This window comes from Myiozetetes cayanensis, unplaced genomic scaffold, assembly GCF_022539395.1.
Source record: "Myiozetetes cayanensis isolate MyiCay16 unplaced genomic scaffold, myiCay2020 scf5-8, whole genome shotgun sequence".
Lineage (NCBI taxonomy): Eukaryota > Metazoa > Chordata > Aves > Passeriformes > Tyrannidae > Myiozetetes > Myiozetetes cayanensis.
Genome location: NW_026087742.1, coordinates 104,095,823 through 104,112,321, shown reverse-complemented (window position 1 = coordinate 104,112,321; position 16,499 = coordinate 104,095,823). Strand labels below are relative to the sequence as shown.

Genomic DNA, 16,499 nt, shown 5'->3' with positions numbered 1-16,499 from the left:
ACACGAGACACAGCTTGACCACACTACATTTAAACCCTTTCAAGTTCTTCTTCTTGCACTCTTGTTCAATAGAAACCACATCCCAGTCCCCGCTGCTAAGATACTGGAGTATAAATATTGGCCAAAAACGGCCTGAAGTTGCTACAAAAAGCCTTATTAAGAATGAGATAATTGTAACAGTGTGAAATTTGGAGGTACTGTCCATTTTAATACATTCAGTATTAAACAAACACACAAACTCTCAAAGACTTTCTCAATGAGCTACAAAATCAACAAACATGCTTAGACCAATGTAAAATTGTGGCTCAGTATACCATAAGGAATGATCCTGAAAATACAGTGGAAAAGCAAACAGTAAACTATTTCTACTTATTGGAATTCTGCTTTAACTTAGCTTTTCAATCTTCTACTCAATCAAGCCAAGTTTTGTTATTACATTCAGCTAATTTTACACTTCTATTGACATGTAATAAAGTATCTATGACTATTAAGCAACTCATGTTGAGACATTTGACAACTATTACTACCACTGAGTTATTTTTTATGTATTTTAACAGTATAGTTTTTTTCCACTTCATGTGAACCTATTTTAAAAAAAGACACACAGAAGCATATTTTATTCCTTATTAGCTATTCTACGATATGCATCATCATTATACTATTATACACCAGTTATTTTTAGTAAATCCTGATTACTGCTTCCTGAAGAAGAAAAAAGGAGGACGACAGCGATTAAGTTATTTGTTTAGTTTTTTAGATTCAGCTGTAATTGCTGGTACACATCTCCCTGACTGCACACATGAAGCAGGTTGAATAGAACACTGAAATTACCTCCTTCATAATAGTTTGTTTTGATAATGTATTGTGTGTCGAGATGATGAGAAACAGTTGCTGTCAATTTGATTAGCCATTATATTTTTATGTTAATTGCCATTATTGGGTCCATTCTGTTTAGTGTCACCATAGAAGCCATACAATGTTAGCATAAATAACAAATTGGAGTAAATTAGGAAGATATATTTTTGCCAATTCATTTTAATTGCCCCTCAGTCCTTCCGTCGGTTAACGCAGCTGTTGACCCATAATAAGCGCTAGGTCAATATAGCTGCTTGTCAATTCAGAAATGCAAAGTGCTGTGTTGCTGGTAATGGATATACAACAACCTTTGCCAGCCAACTGAAGCAAACGAATGACAACTCACACGAAAGAATAAAGCATCAGCTATGGAGTTTAGTGACCTGATATTAGTAGGCAGGCTAATTGAAAGTCACTGCTTAAATGGATAAAGAAAGTACAAAAATCAGTATGTAAAAATGTATACATGCACACACAGATATATATACACACACACACACTTTTTTTAACTGATAATGTGCTAGTTTCTCCTTCCCTTTACCTTTCTGCATCTTACAATTAGTAATTGGTAGAAGCCAAAATGTTTTTAAGATTTTCATGTAATTAAGTATAAATATCACAGCATACTTATGAATACAAGGACAAGGCACCTTAAATTTAAAAGGACTTTAGGAACTACTTATATCATCGATTCTTATATTTCTTAAATTTCTGCTAACCTGTAGGTTTAAAAATGGGAAAAAGAGTCCAACCTTTAAAACTTCAAACACAAATAATATTTTAGCTTCAGTGGTCATTTTTTTGTAAAAAAACTTGACACCCCTAACATTACTAAACTAATGAAGAACTAAATTTGTATCTTCATTGAAACCCATGAAAGACTGCATGGTGAGCACATGAAAATAAAATTCTACTTTGAAGTCCTTATTTACTCCATGATGTTTAATTTCTTTATTTCATTAAGAACTAATGTCTGCAGGTACATCTGCTTCTCTGAAAGCTTCCACTCACAGAAGGAATATTTTGTTCTTTTTATGCAACCAAACATTTTGCTAAATTGCATTTAAAACTGCAATAAACAGGTGAAGGAACAAAAGATATATAGTATGCATTCACATAGTTATTCAATCCTTTGACAGAAAAATTAAGCTTCTAATATAAAAATAACAGAATAAAAAAACTCAACATTTTGCTTAGCCAACAAAATATTTATTTAAATCTAGGTTTAATATGGTAGTAGAACTGCTTCCTGTAGCATCATGAGGCCAACTCCAACTGAGGCAAATTTCCAACTGCCTTCCCAGGAAGAATTTGAGATTACACAGATTACATAACAGGAAACCAATGGTGTCTTTTTAACAGAACTGGTGAATTATGAACACCAGAAAAGCAAATTCTCCCATGAATAAGCACAAAACTAGGCTACAAAATGCTCAGTCATGGGAACAAAATTATCTTGCCTAGCTACTAGGAAATGCCCACCAGAGCATAGAATAGGAAGGGAGACTTCCCAGGAGTTCCTGAAGGACAGCCGTGCCTCCACACAGGGCTAAATCCATCCTGCTTGATTGCAAGGACTAACTTGGCATTTGTCTTGTCCCTGCAGCTGCTGATGTTTGAACAAGACAGTGGACTGAAGGGTAGCACCATCTCTTCTCTTGTCTCACAAATACTTAAAAACAGCTCTGGAGAAAGGTCCTCCTGTGCCCTCACTCCACTTCTCTCTGCCTCAGCACATCTCTGCCACATCAAAGCAAAATTTCAAGGGAGGAATGGTCCCAGCTCTCTCAGTCCATAACTGTAGTCAGTGAGTAAGGGATTTTTCCAGAGGAAGCAGACCCTTCTGTAACCCTTCTGGCATGATGTGAGAATTGAAGTTGGTTTTCTCCATAGGCACAGAGAGAGTGAAAGAAATGGCCAGTGTCCACCTTCCCTTTTTTTAGAAATGGCAAAGCTCAACTCTCTGAAAGTAAGGGGATCTGGAAAGATTTAAGAACTTACGATTCATCATCTCTCACCAGCTTTTCTGTTATACAGGAAAGGTTGGTGGCAACTGCATTTAGATGTTGAAATAAGAAGGCTCCTCTCTCAGTGCTGGCTGTTTCAGATTACATCCCAACAAACTGTAGTTGAGATGCCTCACTGTCCTCCATCCTGTAAACAGGGCCCCTGAGTGGCTAACACACCAGCCTTTCAAATCCATTCAGTAGCTAAAGGCAGCATGGCAACCTAGATAAATCAGGTAAGAAAGGAAATCAGGTTCTTACCTTACCAGGTAATTGTAAGGAATTGGTCAAGGAAAGAGGGAAAATTAAACAGAAGGAAAAGTTGATGGAAATTCACAACAGCAAGGTAGCAGAAGACTAAACTAATTATTCTAATTCTCATGTTTTACTTACCTAAATGCAGTGCTATTCTACCACACACTTTTTAAGCAGCACTTAAAACCTCCGTATCTTGAAAGAGCACATTTAAACAGGCCAGAAAACTAAATGCCCTTAACTTAAAGATCATCTAATTTCAACCCCTCTGCCACAGATAGTGACACCTTCCACCAGACCAAGTTGCTCAGAGCCCCATCCAACCTGGCCTGGAATACATCCACATATATCCACAGTGCCTCTGGGTAACCTGCTCCAGGTGCCTCACCACCTCCTCAGTAATAAATTTCCTCTGAATGCCTAATCTAAAACCCTCATTTAATTTAAAATCCTTTCCCCTTGTCCTATCATTATCTATCTTCATAAAACTTCACTGTGAATTCCTGTATTAACCAAATATGTGGTGGTCAATGCTTTTTCAACACTCTTTAGATTACTGATGTTCCTCTACAGTATGTTGAAGTCTTTACTCTTTGGCATCTCCCCAATTTTTTATATTTCTCTACAGTACCACCACTCTGATAAGCCTTTATAATCTTTTCTCCATTCTAATTTTTTCTACCATTTTGCTTTCTTCTGCACCTGACTCTCTCCCATTTCTTCAAGCCCTCTCTGTGGTATATTTTTTGTTTTCTGTTGCGTCACCTATGGTTTTAGGGATGATGAAGGCAATAAGAAATTAAATAAAACCCACCAAAAAATCCCCCTTTTAGTTTGCTAACTCTAATAGACTGCTTTGTAAAAGAGATAATTTCCACAGGCTATAGAAGTTATTTGTATTACTTCAATTAATTATAATACAAAACAGTGGTACCACTTCATTAATCAGCTGCTTGAGAGAGTTACTTTAGTGAAAAGCCTTTTTGATAATTTTGATTAGAATGAACGGTGGCTCTTACCACTGTGATATGATTCAGTATGTCCATCAACCAAATCCTTTAGAACTAGTTCTTAATACTTTAAAATACAGGAAAGAAATAAAAGGAAACAGAAAAGAAGTCTCTTGGCAGAAAAATGTGTCTCAGGGACTCTTTCAAGGCTTAGATGTAACGGAGCAAAGCATACAGGAAATACTTCAGTGCTTTGAGAGGCATTTCCTCCCCTCCCCCCCCTTAGAAAGATGCAGTAATTAAAACCTAATTATTATCTTCATTTTAAACAAAACCTAAAGTGAATACCAATTAATAACAACATACTAATGAGCATCTGCTGTGATGAAATTGAATATGAATGTGCTGCAAATTTCGGGTAATTTATTTTTCGGGGAAGTGCCACTGGTCTCAATCTACTGCTGGAAGACTGTATAGACTGTACACATCTTCCATCATGTCTCTTATGTGCAGCAATTTCTATTTTCAAAAAAAGGGCACAGCTCAACTTTGTGGATGTTTATATCTCCTAATTCCATCCATGCTACAATGATTTCAAGGCAATAAACTAGCAGTGTGTCATGTTTTACACACCTCACATATTCCTTTGTAAAACCAGGGTAGCTACCATCACACATAACTTCTATTCACCATCAGATTCCGAAGGCAGACACTCCTGCATGATAAGAGCTCACAAAGTGGGGATTCATCTTACACTAAACACTCATAATGTGTGTACCCCTCACCTCATGGCAAAGCTGATGTACATTGAAGTCTGGTCTGCTTGTGCATCACAAAGCCTAGTTAAAACACAGTGCTGGTCTGTGTCAAATAGGCTGAAATAAACTGCACACCTGAAATAACTACTGCAGATAAACCAAAAGAGGTGACATAAAAGTACATCTAAATTGCAGCCTTTATACTTTGGCATACAAACATTTTTTGAAAACTTACACTCAATTCCATTAAAAACATGAGATGTTTGGTCACATTGCTTCCCAACAGCAGCACTGGATATATAAACTAAAGGGAGGGAGGTTGTGTGTATGTGGTTTCCTTCCTACCCATCCAAACTGTCCATCCTTTCATCAATAGTGGGTTTTTTAATGATTTTGACTTATGCAGTCCATTAAAAAAGTAAAAGAAAACTGAAACAGATGCAGCAGGATTTGGATGTGATGACACTTTCCTTAGAACTTACGTTAACGCGGACTGTATGAGAAAAGAAGTTCTTACCTATACATGCAGAGGTAAATGAAAAAAAAAACCAAAAAACCAACAGAATACTGGATGTTCTTGTACATGATGAGATTTTTTTTTTCCCATTAAGTAACTGAAACAAAAAGAGTTTTTGCTGTATTAAGTTCTGTTCAGCAATTAATGAGAGCATTACAGTGGATCTAATTACAAAAACCAACTCTGGACTCCAATGACAGCAAGAAGAACAGAAAAGCAAGTGAGGACCTGGGTGAAGAACAGATGACAACACCTGATGAGGGACACTGGACTGAATGAAGGGGTTGACAGAATACATCCAGGGTGGATCCCCACAATACTGTTACTAAACATTTTCATTAAGACACCCTGGAGAAAAAGAAGCTGTCTTTTAACAATTTTTAAGAGGCATGAACATGGCAAGAAGGAAATGGAAGGAAATTTACCAAGCAAAATATTTCTGATCATAACAAGGAATCTAAATGAATTATCCAAAACTGGTGTGTCCCAGGCTGGCACCACTCTGCTTTTGAAGATTCCTAAGATGACATCTCAAGGCAGATAGCACAGACACAAGACGAACAGCAAGTGCCAGACAGAGTTCTGGAGGAATGGATGCAGCTGTTGGACCACTAATGGTGGTGGATCACCTCTACCTAAAGTTCACAGTGTAAGCAAAGACATGAAATAACCCTGTTCTTCTTCCTTGAAGATTTGCTGCTTTTTAAACTAAAAGACTGTGTGAAATCTGGGCTTAAGAAACACTTTCTCATTTCAATGATACATATGCAATCCTCTCCCCTACTCCTGGTCTTGTGTGTACGCCACAACTCATATGAGCACATGGCAAACCAAATTCAACTCACTGATTCAGCCAAAACAACTCACCTCTTTACTAATCTGGCAGAAAACCAACCCCCAAAATTTCATTGTTTCCCTGTGTGGTCAACAGCTGGCACAAAGCAAAAAGCAAACTGCTTGGTATCTGTTGTGAACAGGCCAACACTGCTACTGTAAGCAAGGGAAGGCAGGATGTTCCCCTCTTTTAGTTTTGGGTTCAAGCTCCACCTCACACCCAGTGATCAAACTCATCTGAGCAGTGCAATCAGGCCTGGCAGAGAGAACATAAGTCTTAACTACGAATCACTCTTTTTTCTGATGTGTGGGAATCACTTGCCTTGTGTACCTTCAGCATACACTTGTCATGGTACAGTGTGCTTCACTTGGAAATTTTCAGCATCAATATATCTGTGACTAATTTTTGGTATTAGTAATATTTAATACAATCATACCCAAGACAAGCACATAAAATTTGTGACAGAGTCTTTAACAAGACCAGACACCATCTGCTCTTAGGCATCTTTTTTTCTAAGAACATTATAACAGCAATCAATGACTAACAGAAATGACTAATTGCTGGATGGAGCTCTGAGCAACCTGGTTTAGTGAAAGGTGTCCCTGCCTAAGGTAGAAGGGTTGAAACTGGATAATCTTTAAGGTCCCTTCCAACCCAAGCCATTCTATGGTAACTGTACAGAAATTAGCTCTACAGATGCTATATATATGTGTGTGCACATGTATATATATACATATCTATGCACTTCATGTATGTATGTCTGTAGGTATAAATGAACACAGACGTTTTAATAAAATACAATGGTAAATGAATATAAATTAGAAGTTTTAAAATAAAAGTATCAATATTTTATAAAAATATTCTTCTGGATTCTAAGGAAAGTCCAGAAACAACACTGACAATAAACAATTAAATTACTAAATAGCTTGTTTTCATCTAGAAAGCTTATTAAATGGATAGAGATCCACATGAGGTGGTTAAATCCCATACCAGGAAACGTCATCATGGTGGTCCCTTTAGTCACTTCTTCCCTGATAAACAAAACAGGGCTGACTTAGCTCAAGTGCTGAACTGCTACTGCCCATATTACTGCATTTTTGATGTTTGCTGATGGTGGTTTTGGGCCATAACGACCAACTAAGACAGCAATGGGACATGGTTCAGGAGATGAGGTACATGGACCGTTCGGGCTGGCAATATGGATCTGACTGTGCTTCAGTCCCAAGCTTTGCCCCAACAAACTTGGAACCCACAGGCATCCCCTCACAATGAGCACACTGACCACGTTACCAGCCTCAAGCTGGAACACAGCCCTCATGTTGTTTTAAAGGCTCTGAACCTGTAAAACACACACGATGGTCAACCACTGACTTACACCTGTTATCTTCGGTTTCTGGTCAGAGGACATTTATCACAGCGACTGACACTGCAACAGGAGAAAAAGGTACAACAGTTGGGTTTATCCCAATAATTCATTGTACTCTAAATGTGATGAACAAAATAAATTCTAAAAAATTAATTTAATCTGTAATCTGCCTCACGGATCTGGAGAGCCTCTACAGTATTCATGTTCTCCCTATGAAAGGAACTCCTCCCTCTGAGGAATTTGCAGACTAACCAGTCTGAATATCCATCCTACGCTGGTGTCTTAAAAAGTAGTTAACAAAAAAGGCCTGGTGAAACAACCTAAAAATTGAAAACCACCTCTGTAAAGCAAAGTTGTCATTCTGCTCTGATGATGAAATACCACAGTCAAGTATTCCCCAACTATCTTTAAGTGCTACAGAACAAGTTCGTACAGCTCCAGAGCTCTGCCTCATTCCAGAGAACTGATGGATCTACTAACTGAACGAAGAGCACTCAATTGAAGTTAAAATAAGCATATACATAGGAACTCTCATCACTGGACAGAACTCTTTTACCTTTCAAGTAATTTCATGTATTTCCTTAAAAAATTCTAAAGTCACAATGTTCTTTCTAACAAACAAGAACTAAAATGTAAATATCCAGGAAACATACCTTCCAAAAAGATGTGTTACTACAATTGGAAAAAAAAAAAAAAGAAAAAAAACCACACACAACTAGTACTCTGCTGAGCTGAAATCTCCATACAAAACCTGTATCCTTACTCAGGGAAAATAGAAGTCATAACCTCTTTCTCAGGACCCACATTTCTCACTGCTGGAAAACAAATAAATCAAGTGGGGCACAACCGAGAAGACTATATGAAATCCCCTTAATAGGAGTAAATTGTGCCTGTAGGAAAAGAACGTGCATAAGGTAGCTCCCAGACCAGAACCACAAATCAACCAAGTATCAGACACAGGTCATTACTAGAGGTCCCCCATGGGCCTCTGCAGATCAGGTATAAAGCTGCCTTTTTACCCTTCATGCAATCTCCTGACACATTCAGAAATGGTTGTGTAGTACCAAGGACGAGCCAAAGGTTACTCCTCATTGTCTTATCTAAGGCAGATTTTGAGTCTTCTGTCTGCTTGCAAAAACAAAGGGTGCCACTTCTGATGTTCAGATGCAGGATGCTCTGGATAATGATGGAAAAATCTGGTAAAACAAGTCCTGTTCTCACAATTTGGACTATAGTAGAGGTAGAAAGTTACAATATGGAAGTAAGATATTTCTGTTTACATAAATAAGTTTAATCTAGCTCTGTACTCACAACATTTATTTTTATTTACTTTTTTTTAGAAATAAAGTCCTTTCTCACTGATTGATACACTTTACACAAACATTTGGCACTTGTCAGCTATCCAGAAGCATATCCTAAAAAAGTGCAATCTATGCAAGCAACTTGGCTTATATTTATTTAAATTGGGATTTTGTTATGAAATGAGTAATGCTGCATTTCTTTTCTGCAAAATAATTTACTAATATTTGCAAAAGCCTTTTTTAATGGAATCTTGATTATCATTCAACAAGCATAAGTATGTCATTTAAAAATGGTTTATTATTAAATAAACAACACTATAAATAGGCTAGACACACAAGCAAATAAACTTATCTAAATATGTTTTAGACATAAAAGCATGTATGTGAAAAAAAAGTATAATTTACAGAGAGGGAACTAAAACTGCTTTGAATTACTGTATTCCTGTCTCTCAAGACTTCAGGACTCATTCTCTCAATTTTAGGAATTAGCAAGAGAGTCAAAAGTTTGAAAAGCTAGCACCTTCAACTCCTAATTTTTTACTTTTTAACAAACTATTATTTGAGCTCATGTAGTTAAATAACCTGAAGCAAAGAACAAATGTGCTGCAGAGGACACTATTTTGCCTAAAGCAAATCTGGCATTTCAGTAAATTGTGAAGGATTGGAATCGATGTTCCTTCTTGTTGATCTTGATTTTTCTTAAGACAGTAAGGAAACTAGGCTATGAAAATGCTTCAGCTACTCTTCATGTGCCCTGGAACATTTTACTATTACAAGATCAGAACTTTTAGAGACTGACTGAAGTCCCCATCTCCACGATGCCACCAATATAAACAAGCAACTCACCAAACTTCTCAGACTATGCAAGATTACTGCTTCAGAGGTAAATAGACTTTCAATATAATTTATTTGACCTGCTTAACTTACTTTGGAGCCAGGATGTACACAGATGATGCCTCTGTTAAGCAAGATTTTTCTTTCTCTGTTTTGGTCAGGTGCTGTTGGGGACTGTTCATCTACCTCTTTGTAGCGTAGCCCTTATCTGTCTCTAGCAGTGTATATCACCAGCTTTATCAATGCAAGTCTTGATCTCATGTCTCTAAAGCACCTCTTTCATACTTCAATAGAATGGCTCTCTACTAAATCTACTTTGCAACATTTCTGAGTAAATTCTAGCCCACAACCTGGAAGAGAAACGTGGTATAGTTATTAATGGCATTAGTACCTCCAAATGCAAGGAGTATTTTGTTTCTAGGACAAAACAAAGAAGCTGGTTGTGACCAAAGACATGGAACACTGTAGTGGTTTGACCCAGGCTGGATTCCAAATACCCACTAAAAAGTTGCTCTCTCACTTTCTCTTTGGAACTCCACAGAGAAGAGAGAAAAAAACCAGCAAGGATTCCTGAGCAGAGATAAGAACTAGGAGAAAGTCACTTACTGATAAACTTTCATGGGCTAAACAGACTCAAAGTGGGAATAGAACTTAAATTTATTACTAATAGAATAAGGCTTACTGAGAAATAAAACAGTCTTAAAACACCTTCTCCCTTCCACCTCTCCTTCTTCCCAAGTTCTCCCTCCTCCCCCCCAGCAGTGCAAGCAGACAGGGAAGGGGGTTTGTAGTCAGTTTGAGTCCACCCTGGGGCAGCAGTTCTTCCCAGTCTGCTGTCCCATGGGTTGCTCCTCCATGGGGTGCAGTCAGGTCTCTGCATCCCGATGGTCCTCCATCTTCACCATGGTCTGCACCACCGGCTACAGGGGGGCCACAGCTCTGAGTCCTTCCCCTGTTCTCGTGGGGGTCCCTCCCATGGGAGACAGTCCTTGATGGACCTCTCCATCATGAGTCCATCCCTCGGGCAGCAGTTCTTCCCAAACTGCTGCCCCGTGGGTCACTCCTCCATGGGGTCAGTCCTTCATGGATGAGCTGTACCAACGTGGGTCCCCCACAGGGACCACAAGTCCTGTCCGGGGAAAAACCTGCTCCAGTGTGGGTTTCTCTCTCTATGGGTCACAAGTCTCCTGCAGGACCCTGCTCCATCCTGGGTCTCCCATGGGGTCACAGCCTCCTTCCTGCATCCACCTGCTCCAGCATGGGCTGCTCCATGGGCTGCAGGGGGGTCTCTGCACCCCAATGGTCAGGTGGCAGGGGCCTCGGCTCTCAGTCCTTCCCCTGCTGCAGGCGAGGGGAGGCCCTGGGCCCCTGCTCTTGCCCTGACCTTGGAGCCTGCCTTGTTATCCCATGTTCTCAGTCCTCTCTTCCCAGACTGGAATTTCTTCTGTGCAACAACTTCTGTTCTTAAGTATGTTATCGCAGAAGTGTTACATTCACTTCTAGCTGGCTCAGCCTTAGCCTGCAGCAGGAAGTCTGTCCTGGAGCTGGCTATCACTGGCTCTTCATAGGACAGGGGGAAGCTTCTAGCAGCTTCTAACAGAAGCCACCCCTATAGCCTCCCCTCCTGCCAAAACCCAGCCACATAAACCCATGACAAACACCCTGTGAAAAACCTTCCTTAACAGCAATCTGTTGGTCAGAGTAATATTTTTTTCATGCTTTTAATTAACTCCTTTAAAAAAGAATTGTCTCATTAGACTACTACACTTCATCTCAGGTAACAATTTGTAACTAGTAGCTTTATATTAGAAAGATGCCTCACTTTTCTGATGCTAGTATCTAGAATCTTCCTGAGAAGTTCAATGTATCTAATGAGAAACTGGATCAAATGCTTCAAACACTGGACTCTCTGTCCCCAAGTGAAGTTAAAATGTGTAATTAACAAATGTAACATCTGAACAACTGTAACATTCTGAATTTGAGATGCCTTAATGAGAAGAACAACGATACAAGACAAACCTTCTTACCATAAAGGAACAATCCTAATAGTTAAGAAGTCTTACCAGAAAGTTTTCCCTCCTTTCTAGAGATCAGAAAGAACATACAGGTATTGCAGTAAAAAGTTACACAAACACTATGCACTCCTGTGTGTTTCAAAGGTGCGAATCCATCTAGCAGAACAACTGAGACAGGAGTATGGCCTCCATGTAGAAAGCTGAGCAGCTTCCTCACATGACTTCCTCCCCTTTTTCCCAAACCTTTCAGTTTGCAGCTGCAGCAGTACTGTAACAAGACAACTCATAACAACAGGAAAGAGGAGAACAGAGAATTTCTCTAACAGGACAGTCATTTCAGCAACTTTTCAGTTGGAACTAGTGACATTTGAAATTGAACTTCAGCCAGGTGGTTCGTGGTCATGGTGCAATGCTTGTAAAAAACATTTGCTAAAACTGGGCAGGTCAGATAAAATTGCTGTATTGCTTTCAAAAACCATCATTGCCATTCAAAGAGGTGAACTTCATCAGATATAATACTCCTAATAGAAGCAGCTGATGTCTACCAAAACTCTAGACAAAAGGAAAAACTGCAGACTTTGTCATTTATTGCCAATATTGGCATTAGAATAAATACCACCACCATTTATCTACACACCAAAGCAGCCCAATCACAATAGAATGAACGCTAATTTTTTCTAGCAACCTAAAAAAATTAATTGCAAAGACAATTATTCCTCATCCTCTAAGTTACTTATCTGTGTTCACAATCTCTGCTAACTGAACTTCATTCTCTTTCTGAGCAACCACATTATTTTTCATCAGATACCAAACAGACCCATCTTGAAACTGCACAATGATGTTCTCTGCCATCTTTCAAATACGCAATTTTAGATGCCAGCCAAATCTGCCTTGTGAAAGAATAAAAGTAGAGGAAGAACCTAGGTTTCAGTAACCCAAAAACAGGCAGCTAAGCAGACTGCTTGTCATGATATGTAGTTTAGAATAATTCAGAACTGATTCAACAAAGTAAAAGCATTAACAGGCATGACACTCTCCTTGGAGCTCCTCCTTCACAACACTTCTTAGTGTGTTGATGCTGTAGCAGGGACCCACTCTCAAATGCATCCACTCTCTAAGCATTCCCCTCTCAAATGCATCACCAAACCTTTCCCGTTAAAAAAAAGAGTGTCTTACGTATAAAAAGCTTGTAGGAAGTAAAAACACAATGAATCTTACAGGGAACATAAATTATGAATAATTAAGACATTTAAATTGTTAAGCTAGCAAAGTCTATTTCTGAGATTTAAAAGACAGCAAAACCAAAAAAATCAACCTCATACACGCATGCAATAAAAACGTCAATCATGTAATCTTAAATAAGTAAGGCTGGAAAAAAATTACCTTATCCTTTACAGTATCATGCAGAACCCCAACACCCAAATTACAGGGAATAAAAAGATGAACAAGGAAGCGGACATTCCCTCCATCTGAGTAGAGAAAGAAAAGACTGACCCAAGCAGTTGCTCTCAGAGGATTTAGTAAAAATACTTTAAAAAAGTAAACTGAAAAATGTATTTAGAAAAAGTAAAAGGAAAAACTTCTGCCCTAGAAAAAGTTGAATTGCCTAATTATCTGTCTTTGTAGGCTAGACAGAATCACAAGAGCACCTAATGAAATGCACTTGCTGCAAAACACAAAGTCAATAATCACTTATTGTTTTATACTCTTGTAACTTTACCCTTACAAAACTATGATTTTAACATTTTCTTAAATCTGATATAATTAAACGCTCACTCCAGTTCTGCACAGCAAGGTAGCTGATTTCCACAGGTATGGCAACCCTAACACACTAACACAAATCTGCTCTTGTAGAGACCAGATCCACAACTGACATCAAGGCAGTAAGGGTTCCCCTCCATCAAAGGCTAACAAAGAGAATTCTTCAGAAATACCACAGTTCTCCTTCTGTTCTCCACAAGGAAACTCTTTAGGAATTTTCATCTTCCTGATAAAACCAAGACTCTTGCTTGGTGCTTGATGGGTGCACAGATGTCCAATAAAATGCAGCCAAGAACAGCCAGTTGGGAAAGTTTAGTTTTACCCACAGTCTTGCAGCTTTCACAGCAGACACTTCTTTTCATTGTCTTTTCATTACAACCTTTCATCCTTTATTCATCAAATTTATATATCCCACTAAATTTTATTTCCATTCCACCGTATAATTCTGCAATGGAAATTGTCTCCTGAAAGGATGTCATCTTTCATGCATTATTTCTTCACAAGGCTTCAAGACTATATTATCTACGTTAGGTCATCAATAACTCTTTGTAAGGTGAGGCACTGAATGTATTCAGTAAAGAACTGTCAATTCTCTTGTTAAGGTTTACACAAGTACAAGGGAAAACTGCAAGTTCAATTTTCATTTTTTTCCAGTAAGTTGGGAGAGTTGTGGATTTAAAAAGAAAATATTTATGTAGCCAATCATTATTAACTTCATACATAGTACAGCTAACCAGAGAAGCTGTCTGAAGCAGAAAATTAATTTTTATAATAGCTAGCTCATTGTTCAGAGTATCTATGTATTTCTACATTTGTGATGAGGAATAGAGCTGAAAGCTGACTGGAAGACATAAATTAGGTTAGATAACAACAACCTTGTGTGGCAGCAGGAATGCAGCCAAACCTCACACTACTTACCATCCGTGCCAATAGACTCTTCTATTAGGTGAGCATTTTTGAGTGGTTTTCAGCAAGGGGAAGAGCTGCCTTCCCAACCTTATCATGAGTACTCATCTGGATTATGCATTATCTGGAACCTCTGAGCTCTCTTAGCAAGATCACCAATGCAAAAATCTAGACAGCATTAATGAATAATGTAATAAAAAACCTGAGAAAATGGCAACATTTTCTTATCCATATGGAAGTGCTGAAAGGTATTCTTTCCATCTCTGCTACCTGGGTATTTGGAAGCATGACATTCAACAGACCACCTAGATCATGAAAATAGAGCAACCAAACACAGATATGCCTCTTCAAGCAAAAAGTTAAATTACTTTTGTCAATCCATTCAGCTCACAAACAACAGACTTTCGTGTTCTACATGAGATAACCCATGGAGCAGAAAAGCATTTTCCCTACATAACTCATCCCAGGGTTACCAAAAAACTAAAAGTAGTTTTCACAGAGTTGTGCGAAGCCTCAAGAGTTTAAGATTTATGAGACAGAATACTTCAGTTTTGTCCAGAACCAGATGATTAAACAAGATAACCTATTCTTCAGGTCAAATTATGCTGAAATTTTCATGCAGCACCATAACTGTTTCAGCATAAGCTTCTCAAAACTTTTCCACAATGAAAAAAAAGAAGGCCAAAGAAACCCTCACGCATGATGAAAACTGTTATTATTACAATTTAGCTCCTAGAACACAGATTTAATAAATGCTACTTCATAGCTTCTGTAATTCTCCCCACTCTCTTAATGCTCTAGAGGGAACGTCACTAACCATGCCATCAAAATATCAAGAAATCCAAAATGGTGGTGAATTTAATTTCTTTGCGCTTCATGAAACATCCTCCCATGTAACAACCAGCTCCATAGGAACTATTCTTATTAGAAGTTAATTCTTCTCTACTAGCTCTTCTTGCCTTGTTCTATGGTTGCCCACTCCCAGATTACAATTACAGTTGGTTTCTGCACGAGAGATCTCCACAAAGTGATTCTAGTGAGTCTTCCTCGTGCTGGACCCACTTCTAGAAGCGAATCAAGTGCTATCTTTCAGATAACATGAGGTGACGCACAGGTCCTGTGGGCACCTTTTGTTAAGTGGTGGTTTATCCTCAGTGTCCCAGCCAAATGAACTCCACTAGAGCACAATTTGCCCCCTCTGCAGCTTCGTTTCATACGTTGTTCTTCAGCTCTTGCTCTCAATTGACACGTGATGTTTCTCTAGGTTGTTAAACAGCTGCTCAATCTGTTCAATCTTTGAGGTAGCTGCACTTCAGTGATAAAGTAAGTGAACCTATATATAGTTTGTAAATCCATTTGTTATGTCTAAAGTACTTTGAGATTTAGAATGTGCAAGAAAGCACACATATTAAGCTTTTTAAACTCTAAAAAGGGGGACTGCCGTAACTGGCAGGATCCATGTTCAATCACTTTGTACTTAACGGTTTGAAAAAAATTACATGCAAATTATTTAGAATTTTATTCCACTTTTCAAAGCATGAAGTTAAATGCTCCCATTTCTAAAAATAATAATAAAAATCAATAACTATTATTCAGTATTCATTTGATATTTCACAATGGACCACTGTGAATTTGAACTCCAGGAAAGGTTGCTGTTTCAAACCTCCAAAGGGTTATTATATAAAGCACAGAGAAATAATAATTTAAAAACACATTAAAAAAAAGCAGAAAACATAATTTCTTTTGAATTTTAGCAAAAGATGATAAAAGACTGAAGCAAATTAATTAGAATTACCAACTTACAGTAATAATGGCACTGATAACAAAACAGATATAGACAGGGTCTAGTTACAACAGGTAATAGATGCAGTAAAGACTATCCATTAATACCGTGGGCTCAAAGCAACACGCCTCACTTTTAGGAAACATACCAGCAGAAATAACTAGTGTATTATCCTGTGGTTGCTTAGAGATGACTTAACGAGTTCCTGAGAACAGGCCATTAGCTAGCATTTGCTTTTGCTATTAAAGCTGGATACTGTTTTCACCCCTTCTCTTGTCTCCCGCAGCTCAGCACCTGTCTTTGTTTGGGAGTGACATCTATTTCTTTTTTTCCACCAGGAATTCGGTGCATTTTTAG

The 16,499-nt window shown here is 38.3% G+C and overlaps 1 protein-coding gene across 2 annotated transcripts in view; it reads right to left on the bottom strand.

Annotated features, from left to right (window-relative positions):
* Window positions 1–16,499, bottom strand: part of POLA1 (DNA polymerase alpha 1, catalytic subunit) — a 191,212-nt gene that overhangs the window by 45,083 nt on the left and 129,630 nt on the right. The gene's annotated exons all lie outside the window — the stretch shown is intronic.